General features: G+C 35.4%; 2 long non-coding RNA genes across 3 annotated transcripts in view; one reads left to right on the forward strand and one right to left on the reverse strand.

The window, feature by feature from the left end:
- The first annotated feature begins 8,233 nt into the window (after positions 1-8,233).
- On the forward strand, positions 8,234-10,871 carry LOC136825383 (uncharacterized). The gene is made up of 3 exons (XR_010849317.1): positions 8,234-8,441; positions 9,644-9,831; positions 10,550-10,871. It is a non-coding gene; the product is annotated as an uncharacterized lncRNA (long non-coding RNA).
- A 500-nt stretch (positions 10,872-11,371) lies between these two features.
- The window catches only part of LOC136825382 (uncharacterized), a 71,684-nt gene continuing 58,055 nt past the window's right edge, over positions 11,372-25,000 (reverse strand). The window contains exons 1-4 of one of the 2 annotated variants that reach the window (XR_010849315.1): positions 17,893-18,888; positions 14,534-15,162; positions 14,067-14,248; positions 11,377-11,586 (exon numbers count right to left, since the gene is read on the reverse strand). This is a non-coding gene — a long non-coding RNA (uncharacterized lncRNA). Of the gene's footprint in view, positions 11,587-14,066; positions 14,249-14,533; positions 15,163-17,892; positions 18,889-25,000 lie in introns of those variants that run through there. The other variant, XR_010849316.1, reaches the window with a different exon arrangement.

Consider the following 25,000-nt stretch of genomic DNA (forward strand, 5'->3'; position numbering starts at 1 on the left):
TCTACACAGGATCAAATGTCTTTCTCATATCAAACTTATACACCTTTTCACTTTCAGATATTAATATATTTTGGTCTTTCCACTTATACTTAGAAGGTATATTATGTGTTGGTATAGATGGCCAATATTTTAGTATTGAATTTTTTTTTTTACATAAACCTAATTTTGCTAACAGCTCAGATACCCATGACCTTCCGTGATACATTTTTAAATGACCCCATCCTAAAGTAAGATTTTGTTTCTTAATGACGAAGAACCTACAACGGCTTTCCTGAATCGGGTCCCATAAAATAATGAAGGTTCGTGTTTTATAAAGCGGGATACATGATACGAGTCACGTGAACGGGATACTTCGCATGAAAAACGTAATTAGGATACATGATACGAAAAAATAACCATAAATGCAAGATAACTCAGCAAAAGCTACGCGTAAAAACCTTCGTCTTATCATCGTAACTTTATGTCAAATAAACAGTCAAGAAGGTGATTATTTGTTTATCGACTAGGGATTGATTTAAATTTGTGGCTGCTGTTCAACAAGATGGCCAACAATGACATAAATATGCAAAATAATTCACACAAATATTGACATATACAGCAAATCAGTAAATCTTGCAATTATTAAAGTCGACTTTGCTTATAAATCAATGTATTATATTTCAGTGGCGATATATTTCTCGATATGTCTATTTTTAAAAAATCTTAATTATTCATTTAAGGTTGGTAGTTCTGGTTCCTCTTCCGGACGAGTCGTCGCCATTTCATGATGTACCAGAATGTAGTCATCAAAATTCTTTCTAGTTGTCTTAATTCTAGCTAGAAAAACATTAGTTTTAGCATGTTTTAATAACGATTTTGGTTAATTTGAGATTTTAATATATGTTTTTTAAGTTATAACATTTAATAAAAGAGAGTAAAATTTAAAAATAATAGTTTTTTCTTCCAAGTTACTGCTTCTAAATGAGTTGCCAGTAACCTTTTAATAGTTGCCAGTTACTCTCTTTTTACAGAAAATATTTATTTTCACCACTAGATGGCATTAGGAATTCCCACTGCAATCTGTTGTACAATTTCATTTCGAGAAATTATGGAAGATCTAGAGTTGGTGTGATAATATTTGAAATGGTTTTATAATTTTATATTTTCGAGCCAATAGTTTTCGTGTATTTAAAAAGCTGTTTTGAGGACTAGATAGCAAGCAACGCTTTAAAAACTGATAAATTTCAAGGTAAAATCAGACGAAATTAGATTATCATTGGCTTTGGCTTCCATCTATAAGATAACGGATCATACTGACGACAATTTTCACTTTATAAGCCTTTTCTTGTCGCATTTATATATCCTAATATTCTGTTGACAGAGTGATGCTTTAGACCTATTTCGTTTCATTTATATATCCCAATATTCCACTACCAGAATGACGCATTAAACCTATTTGTCACATTACTGTTTTATGCACATATATTTTCAAATTATTATATCTACTTGTGTAGTAATTCTGACTCTTGCCTCTTACGAATGAAAGACTGAATCATAAAATTTGGGCCATAAAGCCACGCGCCAAAGCACTACCAAGCCATTCGGAGTTTAAGGCAGTGAAGATGAATGGATTCAGAAAATGAGATAAAGTGCAAGGCTCTAAAGATATTACGTAATAAAGAGAGGAAATGAATATGAACTCCCTAGGCTAAACGCTGGACGTGAATAATTCTCTCTCTCTCTCTCTCTCTCTCTCTCTCTCTCTCTCTCTCTCTCTCTCTCTCTCTCTCTCTCCAGTATAATCTGCAGAATTTACAAGACAATTCTGAAATGTCAAGGAGACGATCTCAGGTACTGCTGTCCTATTCATTATTAAAAAAAGTCTCTCTGTCTCTCTGTCTGTCTGTCTCTCTCTCTCTCTCTCTCTCTCTCTCTCTCTCTCTCTCTCTCTCTCTCTCTAATTTGCAGAATTTAAAAGACATTATTCCAAAAGGTCGAGGGAATGGCCCCTGGAACCACTGTCCTATTAGTAGGTAAATTCTCTCTCTCTCTCTCTCTCTCTCTCTCTCTCTCTCTCTCTCTCTCTCTCTCTCTCTCTCTCTCTCTCTCTAAGGCTATGAAACTACTGTCCTCTCGGTAATTAAACTCTCTCTCTCTCTCTCTCTCTCTCTCTCTCTCTCTCTCTCTCTCTCTCTCCAAGCCATAAACGTAAAAAAAAAGCTCACTTTAAACATTTCTAGAGATTAATCGGCGATACACAACGGGACCCCACTTCGTTCAGTCATAAAAGGGCTGTTCTCATCCATTAATGTTCAGCGGATTTCGCTCTGCAAAACAGCCAGTGGCCTTTATGTCCCCTTTCTCATTAAACAGGATACATGATACAGGTCATGTGGACGGGTTCCATGATACGAATAACGGGTAATCCAGTCCAGGTAGAATTAAAGACCTGGTGTATTTCATTGTAACAGTGTGTCCTGTATGAATCTTTAAAAAAAACTAGGATTTCTCTAAGAATGCTATGTGCACTTCATAGTTAACATTGTGTCTTTCATGACTCTTAAAAAACTAGGATTTCTCTAAGAATCCTAGGTATACTTTCATTGTAACATTGCGTCTTTCATGACTCTTAAAAAAACTAGGATTTCTCTAAGAATCCTAGGTATACTTCATAGTAACATTGTGTCTTTCATGGCTCTTAAAAAAAATAGGATTTCTCTAAGAATCCTAGGTAAACTTCATTGTAACATTGCGTCTTTCATGACTCTTAAAAAAGCTAGGATTTCTCTAAGAATCCTAGGTACACTTAATTGTAACACTGTGTCCTACACGAATCTTTTAAAAAAACTAGGATTTCTCTAAGAATCCTAGGTATGCTTCGTTGTAACATTGTGTCCTCCATGAATCTTTAAAAAAAAACTAGGATTTTCTTAGAATCCTATGTATACAGTGCTTCATTTTAACATTGTGTCCTTTGTGACTCTTGAAACAAAAACTAGGATTTCTCTAAGAATCCTAGGCATATTTCATTGTAACATAAATATTGTTTTTTTTTTAATAAGAGGATATCTTTACGAATCCAGGTATTTTGAATTTGGCAGGGTAACCAACTGTAGCTTACAGGAAGGATTTGTGAAACTGGTCATGTGGACGATTTGCATGATACATACAACGCGTGACCCAATCTAGCTAGAATGAAGGACCTGGAGTATTTAATCGTAATATTGAATCTTCTTGAATCTCTCGAAAAAATACGAAGATTTCTTTATGAATCCAAGTATTTTGAACTTGATGGTTTCTGCGGAATAGGATGGTCAACTGTAGCTTATAGGAATAGTGAGGAATCAAGGCAAAATCAATAAATCGTGTATTAAAATAAAATACAGATGATTACTCAAGAATCATTTTATTTTGAACTAGGCGGTTTCTGCATGACAGGATAGCCAACTGTAGGGTACTGGAATACTGAGTAATTATGTTAAAATTAACATTTCAAATACGATTATGGTATTCATGGAGCTTATGGTTTTTTATAGTCCAATAATTTTAGCTTGAGGCTACTGAATTATTTATTATAATCCGTTTCAATGCTGCTGTTCGCTTGTGTTTTACTTGGCACTTCTCATTCCTTTTCCAGAAGAGACCCCGCCTTTTCATGTAATACCAGAACTGGCTTATCTGGATTCCTATCAGTTTTATTTTTGCTTAGACGAACCATATTTAGTCATATTTTTCATCATATATATGTTTTAAAAAATATTCTTTTTCTTTCCAAAATAAAAATTTTCTTTTATTTAATTTCCCATATATAAAGGTAAAATATTATAGTTTTTTCTTGCTAGTTGCCTCCGTAAATAGTTGCCAGATACCTTTGAAAAGTTGCCAGTTACTCTATTATACCACATGGGTTTGTATCCAGTTGCCAATAGATGGCGTTAGGAGTACCTAGGCATATGAGCTGAGTTTTCTATTTCTTCACAATTTGAGGGGTCCCTAAGGCAAATGAGCAGATGGTCTATTTCTTCACAATTTCAAGAAATTGTGAGGAAATTTCACAAGATTGCATTTTCACATGATAGAGAATATTCATTGTAGATGCTTCCAAAGATATCTTAATGACAAAATTGTAATTTTTATTCATAAAATAAAACAAATTCCGCTGAAAGGAAAGGCGGCGCTCACTGGCGTCATTATTCCCAAAATCCCAGTATTTTCAGACACTGAACGGAAATTGTAAGTTCTGTATTACATGCTTGTAACTTCTGTTGCTAAGAGGGTTCTTGCTAACAGGTGTTTATGTACTTATATTGAATTTTAGTCATATGAAACGTTCTATTGTGTTTCTGTACCTTAACTTTGATAAGATAAATAAAGAGCAATTATTAGATAACCTTTCCCCTAGAGAAAATGGAATTATTCGAAAATTCAGAATCTTTTTTTTTAAATTAAACTCCAATTATACAGGCATAATTTATAATGGAAAGTGTATACAAGACGGTGTCCATCCTAATTGCATTATTATGAGTTGGTCATGTCACCTGACTTATCAGTCAGATTATTATTATTATTATTATTATTATTATTATTATTATTATTATTATTATTATTATTATTATTATTATTATTATTATTTTATATGTCGCTCTAAATCTGCCGGATTGAATTCATCCATAGAAATTTAAATCTCGAAAGTAAGACAATATTTTTTTTCTTATTTCACTTTTCTTAGCCTTAAGATAATTAAGACAATGCTTGTTTTTTCTTAACGTTAATTTCCTTCTTATCCCTTTTCATTAGTTATGCATTCCATTCATTTTCCTTATTCTGCTTACCAACAGATGTCACCAATACTGAAAATCCTATAGGTTTTCCTGGAGGGTCCTTGGCTGTTTCTCAGCCAATCAGGAGGCGTTTTCTCCAGAGAAAATGTCATGGACGCACGTGATTGGTTGAGAGCCTTTTCAGGCACGGTGGTGGTGGTCAGTGGAATTCTTTAGTTAGTTTGCAGGGAATGAAGTGGTCTATTTTTCAAGTTTGTTGATATGTTTTTGTGTCTGGAGGCAAAGGATCTCATTCTCTAAGGTTAGAAGGAAGAGTTTATTCTATTTATTAGGATTAGGATGTTTTTTTTTCTAGTGCAACTGCACCAGTGCAATAAAAAGATTTAAGTGAAAAGTGCCAAGTCGTTGTACACGTCAAGAAATGCTGTTATTTGGTGAACGCCTGAGAGGAATACTTTGCAATAACCAAGTCGACATTTGCACTCGTAAGTAAGGTCTTTGAGGACACTGATGTGTAATTTTAAGCGAAATTATTGGCGAGAAGGATGATAAATCCCGGGACCCATAAAGCTGGTGGTAGTGGAGTTTTCCAATAACACCTTGGCGTACAGTGACTTGTCTTTTTAATACGACCGCGACGTGCCGCAACACTTGAAATATGAAGTGCCGGGGCCACTAGCTTTAATTTAACTGAAGTCTTCAATCTGCAACTGTTGAAATGTTTAGTGCCATCATAATTAGCCTTAGTTCACCTAAGTTTTCAATAACTGTTTGAGTTCGCGATGCGATGTGAGCATAGATCTGTGGAGTGTTTTTACTTTAATTTTGATAGATTAATGATTTTCATTTGCATTTAGAACTCGTGGTTAAAATGTCTGGGTAAAATATCAGGAAGGTTTGTAGTGGTTTTGGATTTCAATGCACTTTTTGCGTTTGTCTCGAAATTATATACAACGAGTTTCACGAATGTATGAGGGAATTGAAGTGAATATAGAATTTACGCCAAAGGCTAAGCACTGGGACCTATGAGGTCATTCTCCGCTGAAACGGAAATTGACAGTCAAAGGTTTGAAAGGCGTAACAGGAGGAAAACCTCAAAGCAGTTGCACTATGAATCAATTTTTAGGAGAGGGTGGAGAGTAAGGAGGAAGAAAGAGAACGTATGAAGTAAGGTCTCCTAGTTTCCTTTAAGGCTACAGACTTAGTGCCTAAATAAACCTGTTAAGGTATGGGTAACCACACTGAATCTAGGGATGTTTTGCTCGTGGAGATAAATGTCAGGAGACTATATTTCCGTGGTGGTACTTTGAGTTCAAGCGTTTTTGTTGAAATGACGAAGTTACAAGGAAAAAATTTTTTTTTTTGCTTGCACGAAATCTTGCACTATTGTGGCTAGTAATCGTCGTGAAGTGTAATGAAATTAGTAACGTAATATATAGGCACAATTGAAGTAAATTGCGTACAGAACCGAGAATCTGACACTCCCTCTTCTTGCTAAAGCATTGGAATTACTTTCAATGTTGAGCTTGCCTGGTTTGAGCCACAGACGTTAAATCATAAGCCTTTATGTAAATATATCTGGGGACTTCCTAGATGAAAGCACATACAGATGAAAGGTAAAGTAGGGATAGAACATTATTATAGGGAACTAACATTGCTACAAAAGGTGAAGAAGTTTCAAAACAAATAATTGCAAGAGTCTAAATGAAGTCAGGGGACTGTTTCGGCCAGTTAAGAGCGAGCTGAAATCAGCCCAGGGAAAATCAAAGTAAGGGTTCAAGATTTTGTATTTTATCAAGTTAAGTGAAACCTTTTCAAGGTGGTTCGAAGTGAGAAGACTGGCATGCTAAGTATGCGGAGAACATGAAAATATTCCCAGTCTACTTGATGTTAATGGATGACTTAAAACTATGGGATTTGTGAGGCTGCAAGGGTTATTAGACAGGCTTTTAAGTTGTTTTGATACTCAAGTTAAATGGAGAACTAATGGAACAGTAAAATGTACTCAGCTTTAGTGGGGGGTAGAAACTGGTGTTAGTGGTTGTGTAGTAAAAATCCAAAGAGGGAGGAAGGGTTTTGTAAAAGTTTATGGGACAGTGAAAAATTATCCAGCCCATGTAAACACAAGGCAAGGCAGTAAAACGTAATGGTATTTCTAACAACAGGGCCAACGTATTCAAAGGGAAATTAGTAGATGGTTTTGTGACTTGTACGTTAATTTCTAGATATGATGTTGAATTCTGGAGCTTGTGAAAGAGGGTGGTATATGAAAGCAAAAGGTGTTAGTCTTGTAAATGTAAATGTTGTGCAGTATGCAGATTTACAGGGATAAATTTGCATGGTTTTTTTTTATATTTTTAAAAACTTGGGTGATACAGTATTAAAATGTACTCTATATAGTTTTAAGATCTAATTGAAAAGGGCTTAAAACTGTAACTGTGAGTAAGACTGACTTTGGAAATTGTGGGACTAAAACTTTTTTTTTCCTCAGGATGCCGGAAGGAAAAGTTTAGGATACTTCAGGCTACAAGGAAGGACTTATTTGAAGACTCCCGATACGAGGACTATCAAATTTTATGGAAATCTGTTTTCAAGAGGAGGATGATTCGCTCGAATGTATAATCAGCGAAAGGTGCTTGGTGCAACCACGTTGAACTGAATATAGAATTTAGGCCAAAGGCCAAGCACTGGGGCCAATGAGATCATTCAGCGCTGAAACTGAAATTGACAGTAAAAGGTTTGAAAGGCGTAACGGGAGGAAAACCTCGAAGTTGCTCTATGAATCAATTGTTAGAAGAGGGTTAAGGAGAGTAAGATGGAAGAAAGAGAATATGAAAGGAGGTACAGTAAAAGGAACGAATGGGGTTGCAGCTAGGGGCCGAAGGCACGCTGCAAAGAACCTTAAGCAATGCCTACAGTCTGACGGCACTATCCCCCCCCAGGAAGGTACAACCACGTCAAGTGCTCAACCAGAAAAAAGTTTTCTGGGTTCGAAACTTCTGAGAGGTCTAAAAGGCATAATGGGATCATTGTGTAGGTTTCAAGGAAAGCCACGACTGCAGTAAGTATATGTCCGAACATACTAGTCCTTTGTTACACAGCAAATTTACGAATCGTCATTTTAGCATCACCTTGGGTTGCGTGTTCCACCAGGTCAATAGTGGGTGGTGTGATTTCACTATCTAATTTTCATTGTAAATATAAGTTGATAAATGTGGTTACCTAATATTAGGCGAGTGGATGTGGTAAGCTTGATATTAATATTAATTTAATGAATGTTGGAAGTTTTTGTCTTTAGTCAACCATTTTCATTTTCCAGTTTAGTACTTTGGTTATGATTGTTTTCAATTTGAAACTTTTTAGTTCAAAATTTATTAGGGTGATGATGAGGTACAAATATTACTGACATATTTAGCAAGGGTGGTTTATTTGTAATGGTTGAAATGATTGTGCCTATAATGTTACGCACTTGAGGTTTCGAGAACCATTCTTGTGTTCTAATTTTGTCAGTCAGGGTTCCTCTCAAGTTATCTGGATAAATTTTTTCAGGCCATCATACTGACGGTGCGAAGATTGAACATGAAATTGTAACTTAAGTCGAAGATCTGAAGCAGCAGTATTTGATTCTCCTGACTGATATTCATGAATGAAAATTGGCGTGTGGAATGCCTATAATGTAAGGTGAGATATATTACGTTTGATTCTGTCCAATTGTAATGAAGTTTTCCTGAGCTATTTGGGATCATATTTTGTAAAGATTTCAACTTAGAGGTTTAAAATTTGCTGTGCAGTATCTTGATAGCTAGTGTGTGACTTTACATTTCGTAGATAGGAAAGGCTAATGCGTCTCCAGAGATTTTTTTCACTTATAAAAAAGCAGGCAGTAAGAGGTCAGTGATTAACCAAAAAGGCGATTGCCTTCTGTAGCGGAACACTTAGCTTTTTATAAGGCTTCTACAGTGCTTCTACAGTGAACAGGAGATTTCTTGGTTTCCTACTGGTATCATAAACTGTATAGCACTTTTATTCCATGATCCCAGGAGTTTTATGTTCGTTGATTTCAAAGTGTCATTTTAACTAGTAATTTGACGTTATATTGAAGTGTTGGGCTTTTGAAAGCTGAGCTAAGGTTATGGTAGATCTTGTTTTTTTTTTATAGCAAGGGATTTTCTTTGAATATTTCTTTTAGAGCTAATTGACATGCCCAGATAATGACCTTAGGTTTTTTTTTAAGTTAAATCTCTTAATTGAAACTAATATGTTTTCAAGTGCTGCTTGTTAATGCGACCACGTGAAAGCCTTAGATTTTTAATTTTTTTAATTGGAGTTATTAGTTTCAATTTGATTATTAATAAACCGGGAAATGATTAGGTATCTTCTCAAATACTATTTTATCTTCTCTAGGATAATATCTTGTGAAAGTTAGCTTAGCTACAAGAGAGGGTTACGGTGTGGACATTCTCATAGAGTGGTGGAATTTAGAATTTGCATATTAACAGATTACAGTGCATTGAAATGTATTAAGTGCATAAAGTTAAAATTTTTGGTTATATAGTTAATCTTTGGGAATGCAGTTTTTCTTGAAACAGGTTTGCATAAAACACAGGTTGTTCAGTGAATCAGTACAGTATCTTGATGTGGGTAATAAATCTTGGGAATGTAGTTAAAATTTGGGAATGTAGTTTTACCTCAAACACGTTATCATATAGCACACGTCTTTCAGCCAAACTGTAAAGTACCTTGATGTGTTTAAAACATGCAATCGAGTTTTTTGTGGAGATATGCTTGTATAAATTAGTTCTGGTTATAGCATATCTAACCCTTAATCATATATATTTTGTGTAGGAGAGTTACAGTTGTAATAATTTTTCCTACCCTTGCAGCTGGGTGTTTCTGATATCTCAGCCTTGTGTGTTTTCAAAGAATACAAGAAATAAGACCTCGTACAACAATGTAAGGAAAACGCCATTACAAACTCCGTGCTTCCATCCTGCGCGATGATACATATACATATACAAGAATCTGAAGATAAAGGATACATGAATGAATCAGAATTGGAGCCCAAAGAAAGGTGAGCATAATGTTGCGTAAGATAAATTCTAAAGCTTTCAAATTTTTTTTTTTTTTTAGTTTTCTAGGGTTAATTGATAGCTTTCAATATTGAAGATAAAAAAATAAATTCACTGGTTGCTGTATGAAAAATTTAGCTTTCAAATTTAGAATTTGTTTTCCAAGGTTAGTTGATGATTTAAAACACTGAAAACTGTTTTTATGCTAGAGGAAGAGATAGAGATACATTTGCTACTGTATTTTGTGGTAATCCTTGAGTGGTGAAACCGTAAATATGAAATTTCGTAAGCTTCATTGATCTTCATTGATGAAGAACTGTTATTTTTACTTCAGTAGCCTGATATATATGAAGAATACTTCTCCTTTGAAAGTTTTATCTCAAGTTTATTGGTATTTTATAGATAACGTAAGGTATTCATTTGCTTGTTCTATAGGTATTTTATAGATAACGTAAAGTATTCATTTGCAAGTTCTATCTCGCTGAAGTTCTCAGGTGTTTTATAGTTACAGTATCATAGTTTTGACACACTGAATGTATTAGCCATCATTACGCTAATTTTACTAAACCAACTTTTTATGCAAATTTTTTGCTAAACGTAATATAGCTGCAGTAAATGATTTTTTAAGGTCCTATACTCGTACAGATAAACTTTAGAAGGTTACTCTTGTTTCGTATCAAGTTTTGGAGGTTACGTTTATCAAGTATATTCTCTTTGCAGGGTTTCTCTGTCGTCTTCGATTGTGTGAAGAATTTAAATAAGCTATTGCGAGGTGTGACCACTGGGCATTTCAAGAGCGTATTCACTGCAGTATTTAAGGTAGTGCAAGAATATTGACTGCAGTTCAAGGGAGCGAAGCGGGAGTTTTCAGAGGCAACAGTTCCAGAATTGGTATCGACTCTGGACTCAGTTCAAGGAAACGAAGTGGAATTTCCAGGGTGAACAGTGCAAGAATTGGAATTGGCTTCCAAGTGGGATTTTTCAGAGGCATCAGTGTGAGAGCATGATTGGTACCAGTCTCTTGACTGCAGCTCTTCAAAGAAGCGAACAGTGCAATAATTGTATATAACTGTAGTTTTTCAAGAAAGCTAAGTGGGATATATTAGAGACAAGCAGTGCAAGAACAACCGAGTGTTATGGTTTTTATAAATCGTAGAAAGTTTTGTTACATGTTTAAGGAGTGATATAATGAAAAATTTAAAATGCTTCCATTTAAAATTTATTTCTTCACTTCCCTAGTATTTAATGTTGTTACAGTATGATTCGTCTAAAAGTACATTCTTTATACTCTTCCCTCAAGGAAGGGCCTTTTCCTCTACCCCTCATGAAAACACCAAGGGGTCCGCTTACTCTAAAATATCTTGGTTGGGAAAGTGAAATGGGATTTTTTTCTGTAGACAATGTAGCAAGTTTCCAAAACAAACTTCCCCATTTTAAAAGCATTTTTGCTTTATAAATGGGACGTTTTAAGGAAACCTAACGTAAAAACTTCGTCTACATCCCAACCAAGATATTTTAGAGGAATCTACATCCCAACCAAGATATTTCATGTCTGTCACTTCAGAAGCTCATGAAATCGCCCTAATCGTTTCCCCTCCATTAGGGCAAGACGATATAGCAATTAATCTTTAATAGTAGCCACTAGAGATGCTGAAACCTTCAGTTGTAGAAAGCGCTCTCTCGTCTACTTCACTCGCTCCTACAAAGCCCTAGCGTTTCCTTCGCTCCAACAAGCCTTGCCGTTTTCTTGCATTGTCCTGCAAAGGATACAGAAATTAGTGTAAAAACATTCAAAACATTCAAATTAATTTTAAAATTAATGGTTGAACAGAATTACCAATGAATGACTTTCACTACAAATAAGACAGGCATGTGTATGAAATTTGTGGCTGAACGAAATCACCAATGAAATTGGGCGACAAAATAAGAAAAAGAATGGTTTGTTGACAAAATATTTTGGTAAAAAATATTTTGGTAAATACTTTAAAAATTACAAGTAATGAAAAATTCATACGTGAAACGAGCTGAATTTTTCATACGAGAAACGAGAAACCACTAAGTACAGCGTATAGTGGATGTTTCCTACATTTTTAAAAGTCTTTGGCCACAAGACCTTTTATGAAAAAATCTTACGCCACACGGTTTTCATGTAATTTTTGAGTGGTGGTATACACTGGTACACAATTCAATATACACAAATTAGTATACACTACTTATACTAATTATAGATCCCATAACGAAACATTAGTTCCAGACGGTTCACTTAATTCGGTTCCAGTAGGGATCAACGAAAATCTAGATATAGCATTATTCTGCAAATCTATACAGCATTCTGCAATCGTAATTACGAAGCCATAAAATAGGCTTGGGAAATGCGCCTTTTGCAAGAGCAGAAGTCTTCTGAAGATATTTACAGAGAATAGCCAGTAAGAATGAAAAAAAAAATCTATATAGCATTATTCAAAAGAAAATCTATATAGCATTATTCTACAAATCTGTACAACATTATTCTGCAATAGTAATTGCGAAGCCATAAAACAGGTTTGGAAAACACATCTTTCCCAAGAGCAGCTTCTGAAGATATGAATGAGAATAGCCAGCCGGTAAGAATGAAAAAGCCTAAAGGTTATTCCTGTTCTGGAAGCTAAGTTGACAGACGACTTTATCTAGGATTTTTGCACAATAGTTTGTCACAGCCATTTACAGAATAAATACAGCATTTATAATCTTTACCATAAACTACTTTAAAGTTTGAACGAAAGGTCCAAAAAGTCTGAACGAAATGTCTGAAAAGGCTGAACGGAAAGTCTGAAAATGCTAAAAAACGACACGTCTGAAAATGCTAAAAAACGACAAGTCTGAAAATGCTAAAAAACGACAAGTCTGAAAAGACTGCACAAAAGACTGAACATAAGTCTGAAAAGACTGAACGAAAGTCTGAAAAGACTGAACGAAAGTCTGAAAAGACTGAACGAAAGTCTGAAAGGACTGAACGAAAGTCTGAAAAGACTGAACGAAAGTCTGAAAAGACTGAACGAAAGTCTGAAAAGATTGAACGAAAGTCTGAAAAGACTGAAAAAAGGGATGAACTAAAGATCTGAAAAGGCTGAACGAAAAGGCCTGAAAATTATGAACAAAACGGCATGAAAAGGCCGAACGAAAAGGTAAAAAAAAAGCCTGAACAAAAGGACCTGAAAAGGCTGAATAAAAAGGCTGAACGGAAGGTCTTTAAACACTCAACGGAACAGTGACCAAATAAAACACCTATAGAAAAGGCCGAGAATGGAAGAGAAAGGACACTTTAAAGAAAAGATACATCCACAGACCAGTGGCAAAATATCAGAGGTCAACTAAAGTCTAGTCTGAGCTTAGGTTTTGAATGAATGTGTCACTCGGATGTCAAATTCTATGGCGTTAACATTTCACACTGATCCCGCCATTCAGCTGTCAAATTGCCTCCTACACTTACCAAGCAACAACCAACTTCAAGTTCTATAAATTCAGACGGTAACTGAAGCCTCCAAGTTTAACCTCAGTGACCTGGAAAAAGCTCTAAAACACAAAAACGTCCCCTAAAAAACACGACCATTTAAACGAACAACAGGCAAGATTTGTCTCTTCATGTGGAAAAACAAAATCCTGCGGCCTGTCAGTCAAAACATGGAGGCAAGAAAGGACACATCTTCCAAGACTATAGTTCAAGAGAATCTATCATAAAAAGGCTGCTACCTGTCACTCAAAATGTAGTGGAGGTACAGTGCACACCCCCCAAAAACTAAAGTTCAAAAGGACCTATTAACTCTGATGCCTTTACTTAATGTATGGAAACACTGTGAGACCTATCTACCATGTGGTCATAATTCTATGAATATTAGTCTCACATATATGTGTGTATATCTCTCTCTCTCTCTCTCTCTCTCTCTCTCTCTCTCTCTCTCTCTCTCTCTCTCTCTCTCTCTCTCTCTCTCTCTCTCTCTCCTATTTAAAATAAATAAATTAAGAGATCTGATACTAGATGGATTCGTACTATTAGTAAATACTTATAAACAACCATATGTATTCAAAATGTTGTGAGATCCAATGTCAGTTCGTTGTTTGAAAATAAAAATCAATACAACTGCAAAACTTACAACAGCAATAAAAAAAAAAGAAATTTAAATTACTTCTAATGATTGTCCACATGAATACAATACTACACAAGTAAGTTTTATTTACGATGCCAAGGAAAATATTTTACCTTAGTTATAAACCGATGGAATTACATTCAGTTTTGCAGACAACTTTTTAGTAAGAAAGCTCAGTAAGGGCGCTAAAAAATTCAAGAGCACATTATACTACTCTTTGAACCTCTCGGCTACAAGATCTCTTGACCTCGCTAAGTAGTTAGCACAAATGATAGCACGGATCCTTCCTCTTCACCTGGAAAAACAGATCTGTGTTACTTTGAATGATTTAAAGTTTCCCCATTAAGTGTACATCAAAACAGTCGAAATGTTTTGACAATTAGTATACATTAAAATTTTGAATGTTTTGGCATTTATGAAAATTCAAATTAAGCTTAGTAGTCCACTAATCTTTCATTGCATATTTACACTATTTAAATCCATCACGATCACGATCTTTACATTTACCAGTATTTCATATTTCATAAACATTAAGAACTAACATTTATTTATATCAGAATTATGATGTGAAGATATTTACCATTAATATAGCAGCATTACACGAGTTTCCCCAATCTCCTTGTAGAGTTGAGTTCGTGGTGTCATTTCCCTTCAGTCCTCGCATTTCAAGTACCAGCCCTCACCAGTTGCTCCTTCCTTTTGGGTCCCCGTAAGGAGGAAATACCGTCAGTGCACCTCACGCGGTGCACTGTAGGCATTACTTGAGGTACTATTCGGCCCCCTAGCGGCAATTTCTTTCATTCCTTTTACTTTACCACCGTTCATATTCCCTCTGTTCCATCTTGCTATCCACCCTCTCCTAACACTTGTTTCGTAGTGCAACTGCGATGTTTTCCTCCTGTTGCACCTTTCAAGCCTTTCTATTCTCAATTTCCCTTTCGGTGCTGAATGACCTCATAGGTCCCAGTGCTTGGCCTTTGGACTAAATTCTATGCTTCACAGCATCCTGAAAGCATCATCAGCACAGCAGAGCAACTGATATTTCTGTGAGCTTGTTCCTACTTTAATCCTTTGCGGGTTGCATTTCTGCAAACTGGCAGATTTCCAGGTACTTGCTCCATACTTTTACCCTTTTGAGTGTCCATTCCCATATATTTCCTTTGGGATTTTGGTTGCTATATGGACTCATGATGTGTTGTCCTCTCCAATCTGAAAAGGAAAAACCTTATTACCATATTTGCAAATGTATCAACTTGACACGGCTAATAGCAATACTAGTAAATTAAAGTTGCTTTGTTCAAATCTCTTATGCAAACAATCAAGGGTGGAATCTTTGTTCCAATAACAGGAAAACACTGCAGGGTAACATTCGTTTTAGTAAAAGTTATTGATCTAATAATTTGTGAACTCAAACTTTTATTAAAAAAAATACATTCTCGTTCTTTTAGCTTTACTGGCAAGTCCAATTAAAATTTTTATAATGTATGCCATGATTCTGTGCAATATTTACAATCCAATAAAAATAATACAAGTTTCTATTGAGACAATTTCATTTAGTTTTATTTTCCAGTGTTCACCAACTTCTCAGCGTTTATGAAATGAAACTCGCTAAGAGACCAACAACTTTGCAGAATATATAAAAATACTTTGATATGCTGTATAAAATGACAGTTTTTCAAAACCAACAAAAACTTTAGTTTCTCCAATGACTATGAAAAGTTAACACAAGATTTTATTTCAAGGCAAACTTCAGAAAAAACTCATCTAAATAAGTCAACTGGCAGCTGAATGCACCTTATTGCAACGGCTTAGTGGTACTGTGCAAAAGCTCTCGGGCTTAACAACCCTTCAGTGATCCTATTCTTATAGGTAACGTTCACAGTTCCAAATTATTTTATGCACAGGATTCATATCTAAAGCATCGATTTTTGTCACCCTTATTTCCTTCCCAGTGCCCCAGCAAAGGATGCTTAATAGCAATAACTAAATCACGTTGAGTAATCTAAAAAATAAAAAATTATCAACAAACTCTTCTCGAGTGCAACGCCCCATCATTAATAAACTTGCCAGTAAGTAACTAAGAAACTAATGGAAAAACTTATAATTTTTTATGTAAATTTGTGACTGACAGTTTTTAGGTAAATTAATAACAAAACCCTACCTTCATAAAAGGGTCTAGCACAAAACATCAGATACACAAAGCGTACTCTATTATCCCTGTTCACTTGGTTAATGTTTAATTATTTCAGCAGCCAACTTAAACCAGAATTAGTTGAAAATTTGGTAAAACTTAACTTTAGTAGCACGGCCTGATTCCCGCCAGTCGCCTTTTTTTGGGGGTCCAGCGGGCGCAAAGCCGTCCCCTTGTCAGGTCATGGCACATCGCCCTAAGTTAGGTTAGGTAGGTAAGATCTAGTTATGCTCAGGACCTGGCATAATAGGAAAGGTTATACCTATATGTATGAGGAACCTGTCCTGGTCAACGGCTGGCGGGAATCAGACCACGCAACTTAAGTAAAGTTTTACCAAAAATTATTCAGTACCAAAGCCTAACAACAGACTGTGTGGCCAGTAAAATATGCATCAATATCAATAAAAAATATCAAGACTTAAAAAGGTACAGAAATTCATACATCATTTAAGATGACATTTGTCCTTCAAGTTCTCAAGACAAACTTGATACCCAGTTAATATGTCCACTAGCATATATATAAGCAATTATGTAGACCATACATCAGTGAATAATCAATAGATTTTTTTTGCTGATTCACTGTTACCAATCCTTACAATATTTTCCTAGGCTGTACTTCCACACATTTTATGACTCAAATGTCTCAAGTCCAAGATTCAGAGATTAAGTCCTTTAAGCACTCTGGACACAGACCATATACACCATGATTTGTAAGCTATTGCAAACAAAGCAATTTTCTCTTAAATTTCTCAAGATATCACCTAATGCTCCACACTGAATTAAAACCAATCCATCGAATTAGAACCACGAATACGTAGCGCCTATTATCTATAAAACTGCACCACTTACCAGTTTCATGAAAGTAATTCTGGTCAGAAAAAACAGTTTTGGATAACTGTAGACAGAGTGTTCTTCAGCACATGGCGACATTAAAATAAAAAAATGAAAACCTCACTGTTTATCCCTTCTACCAATAGCAATGTAGCCTAACTACATAATTCCCAATAGTTTGATATAAAGACCTCACAATTTGCTGAAATAACATATACACGACCATTTTTGTTTTAAAAGTAACACATTGGCAAAACTAGGGTCTGGCTAGAAAGAATATCCTAGTGTTAAGTTAGGCAAGGTACTACTGGGCAAGGTAGGTTAGGCAAGGTTATGAGTAGTTATGCAATGTACGCTTAGGCTAGACAGCATTAAGTTGTGCCACTAAATGTTGGGCTAGGCAACAAACTTAAGGCATGTAACTTCAATTGCAAGGCTCAGTATTGCTAGCCAGGAGGTAATGATGGGCTACATAAGGGTGGGGCAGAAAAACTCCCAAGCAATATAAGGTTAGGATTGGCTAGGTATAGAAGGGAAAGGCTAAGCTTTGAAATGCTAGATTAAGCCATACACAGTAAAGCTCTGTACAGTAAGCCAAGGTTAGGTAAGGTAAAATTGTGCAATGTAAGCATAGGGTAGGCATTTTGGACAATGCAAGGTTAGGCTATGCAAGTTTAAGTTAGGGGATGCAACTGTACAGTTGCTAGTCACTGTTAAGTTGGGCAATGCAAGCTTGGGCTGATTAAATTAAGATTTTAAGTATGCTAACCTAAGCTAGGAAAGGGTTAAGTTGGACAATGCAAGTTTGGGCTGTGTAAGGGGATATTACACAATATAAGCCAGTGTCAGGCCTGGTAAAATTAGGCAAAGTTAGTAGGCACATTAGGTAGTATATTTTTTACATAGTGCGTACTTACATTATTGTTTCTGTAGTTTTATCTTCTCTCAGTGTGAACTTGTCTTTTATTCCTCTCCCATCACAAATATGATAATTACAGATATATGGGTAACCACTTGTAGACTATAACAACAGGGTTTTACACATGGCCCCATATTTAGTGGCGAATTATATGTATACACATCTAATGTCTGACGTTCACTGACAAAATTTGACTGCAACAGATTTTGATACCCACTTATACTGCTAAGAACGACGCATTGACAAGGATACATCCTAAACACCACTTCAACCTAACCTAATCTTGGGAGCCCCTAATCTTTCCCTAGTTAAGTGCTAAATATCACCGTAAACAGCAAACCTAAGTTATTTGATCTTTTTTACTGCCAAAACTTGTATGCGAGGAAATTAATTCAAACAAAATTAAATAAAAACTAAGCTACCCAGGATTAAGATCAGGCAACAAATGCTAAACTGGGCTAGATACAAAAGCTTAGGCAATCATCGGCTAAGCAAGATTTATACCTGTACACTGGAAACCTCACCGTCCTTGTAAATGCAAGTGTACACAGTCCCTTTTGCAGCAAAACTGCAATGGCTCCCAGTAATTTGAAACTTTCAGCACGCCACTCAAAAGTTTGTCCAAAAATCTAAGAACTTTCTCCCAAGAGCTCTGAAGTCAGAACTGTTAATTTCCAACAGTTCCTTCATAACTGTTAATGTTTAAATGGGTCTTTAGGCCCTCAGTCTCCTCATATATACAAAACATTTCACAAACCAACTAACACCAGTGTTCCACAACACTCCACTTCTCTGATCAACCTGTTCAGTCTCAAACCAGAACCACAATAACTAGGCCACGAAATAAGCACAAAAGTGACCTGCAACAGAATCCATTCTTTTCAGTGATGTTCAAACAAAGCCACCATGTTAGTGATTTAGGAAAGACTTGACTTTCTTGCCCCTTAGTTCTTATATTCACAGAATCCAATCGGCAAACTCCACTTGCAACGGGAGTCGACGAAAAACTGAGAAGCCGACGATCCGTTTAGCCGACAAAAATCCAAGGAATCTCGAGCAACGGAAAGTCAGTTTCAGTAGAGACACGTTAGGACTGTAGTGACATCTATTGGTAACTTTAGTAACCAAAGCAGATATCGCCATCGTTGTAAAATCTGAGTTTTTAAAGTAATTCTTAGGAATTTAGCAGAATCTATTCAGGCTAAAAGTTTTCCCATAAAGTATTGTAAACATTTTACAATATTTTGTGGTAAAAGTAAACATTTTACCGAGCAAAATACTTCCGAAAAGGCCAACAGAAGGATTTACAATTTGATTATTGAACCTTAAATGTGAGTCTTGGAAAATGATCAGGACACAAATGTGTGGAAATATTGAGAGACCTATTTATAATGTGGTCATAATACTATGATTATTAGTGTCTTTCTCTCTCTCTCTCTCTCTCTCTCTCTCTCTCTCTCTCTCTCTCTCTCTCTCTCCTTTATACTCTATATATATTTATACTTATATATATATATATATATATATATATATATATATATATATATATATATATATATATATATATATATATATATATATATGTATGTGTGTGTGTATTCATATATATACTTCTAACAAAAGAAGAAGAGAGAGAGAGAGAGAGAGAGAGAGAGAGAGAGAGAGAGAGAGAGAGAGAGAGAGAAGAAAATAACAGGCTTTTTAAACTCGAAGGTATTTTGAGACCCAAACTCATGTTTTATATCCTTGGGGGGCAGAGAGCCATTAACTTGGACCAGTGTAATGATAGTCATCTGGCAATTTACCCGACTGTCGTATGAATTATTCAGTCCTCGGTGTGATATACGACAGACCACTTTTAGACACATGTGCGTCGCTCAATTTTCATGGGCTCAAATTTGCTTCGTCGTCACTTATTCAGATAGAGATTACCTTTCACGAAGAAGGATTAGCTTTGCACCCGGATGGATTGCTACAGGATTACATCATAATATATGAGTGAAATTATCTGGGCGCTAAGAATGATATTTATGTCTTTTTTTTATATTTAAAATTTTCCGCAGCTTAATTTTTTAGAAGGAAAATATTTATGTGAATCTGTACATCTTTGCCCGATGTGTTATGAGATGGGACGTTAAAGAGAGAGACAGAGAGAGAGAGAGGGGAATGTCTTCCTCGCATGATATGGATAAATTTATTTAAGCCAAAACGATAACAGTGAGAGAAAAATACCTTAAGAACAAATGAAAAAATTATAGTAATTGAGGAAAGAAAACAATTGGGTAAAAAAAATGATTCCTCAAAACGAAGAGAAAAATTATACCTGAGATTAAAGCGAAGTCTTACAATCGGCAAATGAAAAGAGGATTTGACTCTTTATCTGAAAAATTAAAAAAATAAATGTTTGCGTATAAAACATGTCAAAAAATACCTTGAGCTTTTAATTACTCAGAAAAAGAACCAAGCCTGCACGGTCTTCATTAATCAGCGACCATTTCGGGAAAACCTTTTTCTTATACGAGTTTTGATCCGACACAGTTTTAAAAGACAAAACCGAAATAATTTTTTTTTTTCTGTAAAAGAAAACTATTGTGCCGGCTTTGTCTGTCCGTCCGCACTTTTTTCTGTCAGCAAATTTTTCTGTCCGCCCTCGTATCTTAAAAACTACTGAGGCTAGAGGGCTGTAAATTGGTACGTTGATCATCCACCCTCCAATCATCAATCATACCAAACTGCAGCCCTCTAGCATCAGTAGTTTTTATTTTATTTAAGGTTAAATTTATCCATAATCGTATTTCTAGCAATGATATAGGATAGGCCACCACCAGGCCGTGGTTAAAGTTTCATGGGCATCGGCTCATACAGCATTATACCTAGACCACCGAAAGATAGACCTATTTTCGGTGACCTTGATTATACGCCGTAGCGTCTGTACGGACAACTCGATCGCGCCGAAGAAACTTCGGCGCATTTTTTACTTGTTTTTTCTTTCTCTTAAGCAACAGCTTCCAAATTAATCAAGCAAAGTGAACGCTCCGTGAATTGAGAATTTATCTTGAGACGAAATGCCGTCCCCACCCCCTAAAAAAATCCAAAAGTCTCTCGTAAATTTCAGAGCAATTTCGTCGAAGTTTCGAAATCCTAAAAAAAAATAAAAATAAAAATAAAAAAAAAAGAAGCAAAGGACAATGATAATCCGAAGCTACTTTGTCCTCGCGCAAAAGGGGAAGGAGGAAATTGCTTTGTCCTTCGGTACCAAAAGTGGTGTTTTGGGATCTCAGCAAAAAAAAATCCTTCGGGATTGTTCAGCCATTCGGTGCAAGCAATCTTCTTTTTTTTTTTTTTTTGGTTCTGCATCACAGATTTCTTGTGAGGCTGATTGATTGTTCTGTTTATGCAGTCTGGAGTCGCGACGATTACGGTAATATCGGGCGCTGGAATAAGTATTTTATTTACTGATAATCTGGACTAAAATTTGAAAAAAAATTGTAAGATTAGTTTTTTTTATAAATTCTAATGAAATAATCAGTTGTGAGGCTTATACGGTAATAGGAATAGATGGAAAGAACAGAATAAATGTGAAAAAAGGGAATAAGATAATTGGAATTTGGAATAATACACCAAGCTGAACGAGCAGGGCAGACCCAACAGTGTTCTTGGTTTTGGATACCCACTGGGTAGCCGAACCGTGTACTTTCACTCTACCCCAATGCCGCTAGCACAGGACTCCAAGGTCAGTTGAAAGTCACAGCAGTTTCATAATAACCCTAAAGTGCATTTATTCTTTGGACACTTAATGAAAAGAAAAACTTTAAAGTTTCAGAGAAAGGGATTTCCTATCATTGACACTGAAGTTACTCAATAAAATATTGATAAATAAAGGCAATTTTGGTCCGCGATATTTATTAAATAGTTACAAATAAATATTCTACAATATTCTGAGAGGAAAACCAGACTATTTACAAAACCAATCTGATTAATGATGTTTGCTAAATAGTTACAAATAAATATTCTATAATATTCCGAGAGGAAAACCTGAAAGTATTTACAAAACCAATCTGAATAATGATGTTTGCTAAATAGTTATAAACAAATATTCTATAATATTCTGAGAGGGAAACCTGAAAGTATTTATGAAGCCAATCTGATTAATGATGTTGGTTAAATAGTTTATAAATAAATATTCCATAATATTGTAGGAGGATACCCCTGGAAGTATTTATAAAACAAATCTGTACCACAGATTTAAACAGGTACAAATCTTTGTATCAATTTGAGATAAGCCCACAGTTACCCCTCAAAAAAGTAAGCCGCGAAACAACATGAAAATAAAACGGTAGAAAAAAAGAAAAGAAAGTAAGGAAAGAAAGAAGAAAGAAAAAACAAAAGAAGGGGGGTGGGGGGGCGGAAACGTAAGCGGAAAATGTAGCTGATAAATAATGTAGGCTATCACGAAAGTTCCCGAGTACTTCAAATCCCTCAGGGGTGGCTCGCATCTCAGATAATCTTTGGGCTGTTAAAGTTGTGCTCTCTCTCTCTCTCTCTCTCTCTCTCTCTCTCTCTCTCTCTCTGCAGCCTTTTTTTCCCTGAGAGGAAAAACAGTAGTTTTAAGAACTTAATCCCTCCCCCTTTTGCTCTCTCTCTCTCTCTCTCTCTCTCTCTCTCTCTCTCTCTCTCTCTCTCTCTCTCTCTCTCTCTCTCTCTCTCTCTCTCTCTCTCTCTCGTCTGCATTAGGCTGTGTCCTGATATCTATTTATTTACATTAAAACAAAACAAAAATTTTTTGCCTTTTTACCTCTTTCAAGCGAGAGCTGATGAGAATTAAAAGCTTTCTTATATATATATATATATATATATATATATATATATATATATATATATATATATATATATATATATATATATATATATATACATATACATACATACATACATACATATATATAATATATACATTATTTCTAATGAGAACAGACTGCTCCATTTTCTGACAAGTCTAGATATACGTCCTATATCTAATCAAGTGATATTTTTATATATCGGTTTTCTTCTTTCTTCGAATTGCACAATAATGATTTATACAAGCAACCTGACATTTGGGCCATTTTCTGTCAGCTTACTTTGCATCTGCAACCCTTTCGTGCTAGATTCAATAACGGAAGGACGACTAGAAATAAATAACATAACATCTAGAAATTAATTATACCTTTCAATAACGGCATATTTACCACAATTTAACGACTGACTTTATTAAGGACAAAAGACTCTATTTATGCCAAATAATAACTGTATATTTACCAGAATTTAACGCAGATCATTAATTCGTTACCTTAGCATAAGCTACAATCAAATACAGCTGCGTCTGATAATCACTGAACACATTCCTAAATGTCCTTTTCATCTGCCACTCGATTTAACCCGATTTTTGACAAATTCCCGAATTAAATAATGCCGACTGACGCGGTGGACGTCAGAGAGAGAGAGAGAGAGAGAGAGAGAGAGAGAGAGAGAGAGAGAGAGAGAGAGAGAGAGAGAGAGAGAGAGAGAGAAATTCTCTATACTTCGATTAATATCTTTTTTTATTAGGACATTCAGTTGAATGGAGATTGATTGATTGATTTATGTCTACTACAACTGGCGTCACTGTTGACTGGAGAGAGAGAGAGAGAGAGAGAAATTCTCTATCCTTCAATTAATATCTTTTTTTATTAGGACATTCAGTTGAATGGAGATTGATTGATTTATGACTTATGGCGTTTTGACTGGAGAGAGAGAGAGAGAGAAGAAATTCTCTATCCTTCAACTAATATCTTTTTTTATTAGGACATTCAGTTGCTGTTGATTGATTGATTTATGTCTACTAAAACTGGAGTCACTGTTGACTGAGAGAGAGAGAGAGAGAGAGAGAGAGAGAGAGAGAGAGAGAGACAGACAGAGAGAGAGAGAGAAATTCTTTATCCTTTCAATTTTTTCTTTTATTAGGACATTCAGTTGAATGGAGATTGATTGATTGCTTTATGTCATCCAGTTGACTGGAGAGAGAGAGAGACAGACAGAGAGAAATTCTCTATCTTTCTTTTATTTATGACATTCAGTTGAATGAAGACTGAGAGAGAGAGAGAGAGAGAGAGAGAGAGAGAGAGAGAGAGAGAGAGAGAGAGAGATGCTAATGAGCCCTGTCGCTGCTAATCTATTGCATAATCGAACGGCGACGATTGTTCCCAAATTAAGTGATTGGCGAATCAAGGCGAACGGAATTGAATTACCATAATTTCAGGTCAACAGTTTTGGGGGCTGCTTTTGCCGTCACGCCACGTCAATGCCGTTTGAAATTTTGGAGATATGGGACCTGGTGTCCAATGGGTTTTCGTATTGTGACATACAGACATATACATACATACGTACATACATATATATATATATATATATATATATATATATATATATATATATATATATATATATATATATATATATGTGTGTGTGTGTGTGTGTGTGTGTGTGTGTGTTTATTTATGTATATATACAGTACATGCATATTTTCTATATATATATATATATATATATATATATATATATATATATATATATATATATATATATATATATATATATAGATATGGAAAAGAGAGAGAGAGAGAGAGAGAGAGAGAGAGAGAGAGAGAGAGAGAAAGAGAGACAGACAGAGAGATTGGGGAGGAATTAAGTTCTTAAAACTACTGTTTTTTTCTCTCAGGAAAAAAGGCTGCAGAGAGAGAGAGAGAGAGAGAGAGAGAGAGAGAGAGAGAGAGAGAGAGACAAGACTGTTTTTTTTTTCTCTGAGAGAAAAACAGGCTCAACGAGAGAGAGAGAGAGAGACAGAGAGAGAGAGAGTTTAGACAAAAATTAATAATGAATTGTTTGATATGACCAAATGAATGTTGCTATTGACATTTAGTCGTAAAATATTTCACTCAACAGAAAATGGTACTTGTGAATTATAACGGTCTACTCTGCACAAATTAATATTTTTAATGAATGCTGAATACTTTCGAGTACAGGCATCTGACGGTGCTTGTATAAAAGTCAGTAATACCTGTGCATTACTCTTAACCAATTTAAAGGTT

The sequence above is a fragment of the Macrobrachium rosenbergii genome, chromosome 37 (genome assembly GCF_040412425.1).
Source record: "Macrobrachium rosenbergii isolate ZJJX-2024 chromosome 37, ASM4041242v1, whole genome shotgun sequence".
In the NCBI taxonomy this organism is placed as follows: Eukaryota; Metazoa; Arthropoda; class Malacostraca; order Decapoda; family Palaemonidae; genus Macrobrachium; species Macrobrachium rosenbergii.